The sequence below is a fragment of the Sciurus vulgaris genome (genome assembly GCF_902686455.1).
Source record: "Sciurus vulgaris genome assembly, contig: HiC_scaffold_579_arrow_ctg1, whole genome shotgun sequence".
Classification (NCBI taxonomy): Eukaryota; Metazoa; Chordata; class Mammalia; order Rodentia; family Sciuridae; genus Sciurus; species Sciurus vulgaris.
The window spans coordinates 411,961-418,588 of record NW_027632445.1 but is presented as its reverse complement, the minus strand read 5'-3'; the positions used below and the strand labels follow the sequence as shown (position 1 = coordinate 418,588).

General features: G+C 38.2%; 1 pseudogene across 1 annotated transcript; it reads right to left on the bottom strand.

Annotated features, from left to right (window-relative positions):
• Positions 1–3,096: 3,096 nt before the first annotated feature.
• LOC306652779 (nuclear distribution protein nudE-like 1) lies at positions 3,097–5,429 on the bottom strand (annotated as a pseudogene). Its single transcript has one exon. The product of its transcript is annotated as a nuclear distribution protein nudE-like 1 (transcript).
• Between the last annotated feature and the right edge of the window lie 1,199 nt (positions 5,430–6,628).

The following is a 6,628-nucleotide window of genomic DNA, read 5'->3' as shown; positions in this document are numbered from 1 at the left end:
TTTCCCCACATTATTCCTTTTGTTGTGTTTCAAAACTTTTTAAAATATACATGACAGTAGAGTGTGTTTGATGAAATATAACACATGGAATATGACTTCCAATTGTTGTGCTGCATATAATGTGGAGTTACATAAGTCGTGTATTCATATAGAAACATAGGAAAAAATATTTGTTTAATTCTATTGTCTTTCCTATTCCCATCCACCTCCTTTCCCTGAATCCTCCTTTCTGTAATCCAATAAACTTTTATTTTACCCTTCTCCCCCCAAATGTTCTGTCTGATATGTGGATTCTCACATTATTTTGATAAATACTAGAGTAAAGGGAGTGAGATAAAAATCTGCATTTCATTCTTTTTGAATCAGGTCACTCTATCTATGTGGATTTTTCTGTGCTTTATATTCCACTGGTCTTACGGTCTGTTCTGGTGCCAATAGAATGCTGTTTTTATAATAAAACTCTACAACATAAATGAACATCTGTTATTGTGACGCTTTCGGCATCACTTTTCTTAAATTCAGAATTGCTTTGACTTTTCTATGACTCTTATTTGTCAAAATAAATTTTAGAACTACTTTTCTGTCAATGTGTTGTGGAGACTATCACTGATTGGGATTGTATTGAGTCCGTTTATTGTTCTAGGTTAGTATAAATTTTTTATCAGATGGTGAGGTTTATTGACAGTATTTCTTTGAACAAATGATCATTATAATTTTCATTTGATATAATAAAAATGGACTAGGTATGACATTCCCCAAATTGCATAATCTTTCATTGTTATCTATGAGTTTCAAATATTAGTCATATATTTTCATTATGAAATCCATTCACAAGCAAATTACTTTTAATATTATTTACTTGATAAATTTTTATTTTAGTTCTTTGGTAAAACTCCATATATAAATACTTTAAAATTATAGCTCTGTCAATATAATCTTAGGAAATACTTGTAAAGAATATAAAATTTCCTTGAGTTTTGCCTTTAGAATTATGTATATATAGTTAGTACATTATATTTAAAAACTAAATAAAAATGTAATTGTACAGATGACAAAACTTCAAAAGAAACAAAATTTACAAATATTAAGCTGTTATGTTTTCCCCAGTTCACATAAAATTTGGTCTTTTAACTTTAGATATTTCCTTAATTATGAGAAAACAAATCTTAATTTTTGTGATCGATAGTAATTTGATGAGAGTACACATGTTCTTTTTGCACATTATATCCATATCTATAGTTTTTTAACAGCTCAAAAGATGCACATATAATCTAAGTTCGATTGCTTAAGAATATCTCTGTTGCACTTTCAGAAATATTAGCATTGTCAACATTGACGTATGCATTGGATTTACTAATTGCTACATGAGTTTTCCAGTTTTCCAGAATTTTTACTTCTTTTTTTTATGAGAAATCTAACCCTTGCAGTAATTTCTTTTTTTTTTTAATTTTAATTGAAAATCAAAATTTATATAGGGCAATATTGTTTGATTCATTATGTTTTTTTTCCTTCCCCCACCCCTCCCACCCTTCTTTCTCCCCTATACAGTCCTTCCTTCCTCCTTTCTTACCACCCTCCTTATCCCTAACCCTAAACCTAAACCTAACCCTAACGCTAACCCCTCATACCACCTCTTATATGTCCTCATCCGCTTATCAGCGAGATCATTCGTCCTTTAGTTTTTTGAGATTGGCTTATCTCACTTAGCATGATATTCTCCAATTTCATCCATTTGCCTGCAAATGCCATGATTTTATCATTCTTCATGGTGGAGTAATATTCCATTGTATATATATGCCACAGTTTCTTTATCCATTCATCAACTGAAGGGCATCTAGGTTGGTTCCACATCTGGCTATAGTGAATTGAACAGCTATGAACATTGATGTGGCTGTATCTCTGTAGTATGCTGATTTTAAGTCCTTTGGGTATAGGCCAAGGAGTGGGATAGCTGGGTCAAATGGTGGTTCCATTCCAAGTTTTCTGAGGAATCTCCATACTGCTTTCCAGGGTGGCTGCACTAATTTGCAACCCCACCAGCAATGTATGAGTGTACCTTTTTCCCCACATCCTCGCCAACACCTATTGTTGCTTGTGTTCTTGATAATCGCCATTCTAATTGGGGTGAGATAAAATCTTCATGTAGTTTTGATTTGCATTTCTCTTATTACTAGAGATGTTGAACATTTTTTCATATATCTGTTGATTACTTGTACATCTTCTGTGAAGTGTTTGTTCATTTCCTTAGCCCATTTGTTGATTGGATTGTTTGTATTCTTGGTGTAGAGTTTTTTTGAGTTCTTTATATATTCTGGAAATTAGCTCTCTATCTGAAGTATGAGTGGCAAAGATATTCTCCCACTCTGTAGGCTCTCTCTTCACATTACTGATAGTTTCCTTTGCTAAGAGAAAGCTTTTTAGTTTGAATCTATCCCAGTGGTTGATTCTAGCTTTTATTTCTTGTGCTATGGGAGTCCTGTGAGCCTGGCTTATTTCATTTAGCAGGATAATCTCTAGTTCTATCCATTTACTGGCAAATGGCATAATTTCATTCTTCTTTAGGGCAGAGTAATATTGAATTGTGCATATATACTACATTTTCTTTATCCATTTTTCTGGTGAGGGGCACCTAGCATGGTTCCTTAGCTAAACTCTTGAGAAGTGAGCTCCTATAAGAATTGATGTGACTGAATCACTGTACTTTACTGATCTTAAATCCTTTATATATATATTAACAAGTGGGATAACTGAGTCAAATGGTCATTCCATTCCAAGGTTTCTAAGGAATCTCCATGCTTTTTTTCAGACTGGTTGTACCAATTTTCAGTACCACCAGCAATATATGAGTGAAAATTTCCTCCTACATTCTCATTAACATTTATTATTACTTGCACTCTTAAAAATTGCCATTCTGACTGGAGTTGGAAGGAATCTTATTGTAGTTTTAATTTGCATTTCCTTAAATGTTGGAGATATTGAACATGTTTTCATATTTTTTGAGAATTTTTATTTCTTCCTTGACATGCCTGCTCAGTTCCTTTGTTCATTTAATGGTTTGATTATTGTATGTGTGTGTGTGTGTGTTTTTTTTTTTTGTGAAATTTATTGTTTCCACATTAAAAGATTTTTTTTTTTTTTGGGGGGAAGTATTTTTTTTTTTTTTTTTTAGCCACATGATGATCCTATACAGCTGCCCCAGAGTAGGACACCATCATAAGTCATTAACATGCCATATGAGTTCTGAATAAATAAAAGCTACAAAGCCCAAGTTATATACAAATATCTTAGGCAATAATGTTTACAAACCTATGTACAATAAACAAATGTAAACAGTAAATGCAGCATGAGAGTAATCAAAGGATGCACAGGGACAACCAGTTTTGGTCAGTCTGCCACCAGGATCTGGCACCAGCCAGCCCCTGGAATCAGCCATTCAATCCTTCCCAATGCAATTGGACGGACCCTCAGAGGAGAAAACAAAAATGTTCTGAAGATGTCATTTAACTACTGAAGGACCAGAAAGCTGGCGAGAAGGTTGCCACCCACCTCTGAGGCACATGGAGGAGGCAGCAGCACAGGTTCAGCCTGTGAGTGCCCAGGCCTGGAGGTTCCTGCCACCTGCAACTCTGACGGGCATCTTGCTGCTTTGGGAGGCAAGTCGATGGAATGGTAACTGCTTACATAAAATCAGAAGGTACAGACAATGTTCCCTAATTCACTGACCTTCCTGACTCTGCCAGATATAGGTCCAAATTGTGGGGATGGAGTTGGGGGACACATGATCATGAGCACTGAAGATGCATGAGTGGGAGCTCAGAAGAAGGGCACGTGTAAACCTGATTTGGGGAAAAACTTCTAGAAGATTTGCAATGTCCTAAACACAACTAAATCCTATCAGTACAGCAGAGTGGGGGCTATGAGGCAGGTGTGATGAATGATACTTCTGCATCCAGTAACCAAGTAATACACGTATGTATCACCTTGTGACCCACAAAAGTGCAATCATGTGAAACCAACGGCACTACGGCAAGAAGAGAAAATAGCCAGTATTGATATCGAGCAGAGTCCTGGGGCTAGGCAGGGCCCAGCAGCCACCACTGCATGCAGCCTGCCCTCTGCCAGCCATGGGGAGGCAGACGGAAGGGCACAGGGCTGGGCCCAGGCACCAAGGGGTGAGGCGTGGGTGTCCTGGGCTGTTGGAGGAGGGCAGGAGCCCCCACCTGGAAGCTGGGCACTCACACACTGAGAGGCAGCATACCCGAAGCTGACGAGGGGCGCGAAGAACCCAGACCAGAAGGAGGAGTAGGTGGGTCAAAGCCGTTCACTGCCCCTTTGTCAAGAAAGACGTGTGCCCTGATCGAGAGAATTTTGTGCCGTTGCTATTCATCACCCCACAGTTAACATTCCCTGAAATATAGGATTTTCGTGATGCTTAGTCCTTTGCAAAATTCCTGCAAGCTGCTATTTGGATTCTAAAGCCCCCACTTTCCGTAAGAGATCCCCCACGATGTTTAGTGCTGATATCCTAGCAGAAGGAGTTAGTGGACTGGTTCCAAAACCATTTGGTATAGCTTTCGGTGAAGGAAAACTGTTTTCCGTCCCTTTGCCAACAGGAGTGGCTGGCAAGGAAAGTGAAGCCTGGACAGCAGAATCCATCTTCTCACAGTCTAACGTGGGAGAACTGGGAGCCGACTTTCGGGTCACTTCCTGTTGTCTTTCCCGAACTGCTAGTTCTTGCCTTAAATCTCTTGCTTCATCCTTTAACCTCTGTACAGAAACCAGCAAAGATTCCTTTTCATCCAGTTCACTTTCTAAAAATGCATTTCGTTCAATGGCCTGATTTAGCCTTTGTTCAAAGTCTTCCAGTGAAACTATTGTTGCCCTCTTTGCTCGCTCCAGGTCATCATTGGCCTGTTCCAGCTCTCTCACATATTTATGCAACTGCTCTTAAATGGCCCGGATCTGACTTAAATCATCTTCTAATACTGAGACCTACTTGTAGCTCTGTGCATATTGATGTTCTAGTTTTTCCTTTAACGCCTCCACTTCATATTTCAGTCTTTGGTTATCAGCTTGCAGGTCTCTGTTTCTTTGTTCAGCCTGTACTAACTGTGCCTCCAACTCTGCTTCTAATTCTCTGCTTCCCTCTTGGAATTCAACTAGGCTCATCACGAGCTTCCTGGAAGCTTTGTTATACTTCAAGGAAAGTTCCTTCCAATAAGCAGTTTTCTCCTTTAAACTTGAAAAATCTGGTATAATCTTCACATCCCTGATCAAGAAAGCCTCCAATATGTCAAAAGCGCATGTTCGCCGCCGCTCGACCGACGTCTCTGCACCGCTGGCCTGGCCAGGCCCGCCCAGCCGCTCAGCTCCGCTCCCCTCCGCAGCCCTGAGCTCCACTTCACGCACCTCCGCGCCCGGCTCCTCCCCGACACGTCAGGGACTGCCTGGGTGTCCGAGGCCATTCTCTGTGTGTGTGTTTGTGTGTTAAGTTTTTTGAGTTCCTTATATATCCTAGATATTAATGCTCTACCTGAAACACAGGTGACAAAGATATCTCCCATTCTGTAGGCATTCTGTTCACATTCTTGTTTTCTTTGCTATGGAACATTTTACTTTGATGCCATCCCATTTGTTGATTATTGATATTACTTCTTCTGCTTTAGAATCTTGTTGAGGAATCATTTTCTAAGCTGAAGTGGTGTACAATTTTGGGCTAAAATTTATTCTACTAAGCAAAAAAATCTCTGGTCTAATATCTAGGTTCTTGACCTACAGTGATTTGAACTTCAAGCAGGTTGAGGGATAGAGGTTAAATTTCACTCTATTATACATGTATTTCCAGTTTTACCTGGCACCACATGATAGTCTATCTTTCTCAAGAGTGTGTGTCTGACACTTTTTTATAGTATGAGTAAATGCATATGTCTAGGTTTGATTCTGTGACTTCTATTTTGTTCTTGAGTGTTTTTATGTCTGTGCAGTGCCAATACCATGCTATTTTTTTTTATTATACCTCTGTAGTATAAATTAAGGTGTGACATTGTTCTGCCTCTTACTTCATTTTTCTAAGTAAAACATTGCTTTAGTTATTCAGGGCCACTTGTTTTTCCAAATAAATTTTATGATTGACTTTTCTATTTCTATGAAGAAAATCATTGAAATTTTTATAGGAGTTGAATAAATCTTATCTATATTAGTTTTGGTAGTGTGGCCATTTTGGCATATTTATTCTGCCTATCCATGAACATGGCAGTCCTCCAACCTTCTAAGGTCTACTTCAAATACTTTCTTTATTGTTCTGCAGCTTTCATTGTCGAAGTCTTTCACCACTTTTGTTAGACTGATACCAAAGTATTTTATGAGGCTATTATTAATTGAATAATTATCTACTTTCTTTTCAGATGATTCATCAGAAATGTAAAGAAACAAATTGGTTTATGGGTATTAATTTTATATCCTGCTAATTTGCTGAATTTCTTAATGAATTCTAGAAGCTTTCTGTTGGAGTTTTTGAGTCTTCTACATAAAAAATCATGTCATTGGCAAAAGCGTCTTCCTACAGGGAGCAGAAACCATGCTGTTTGTGGAGGGCTGGAAGCCATGGCAGGAACACACATATTTAAAC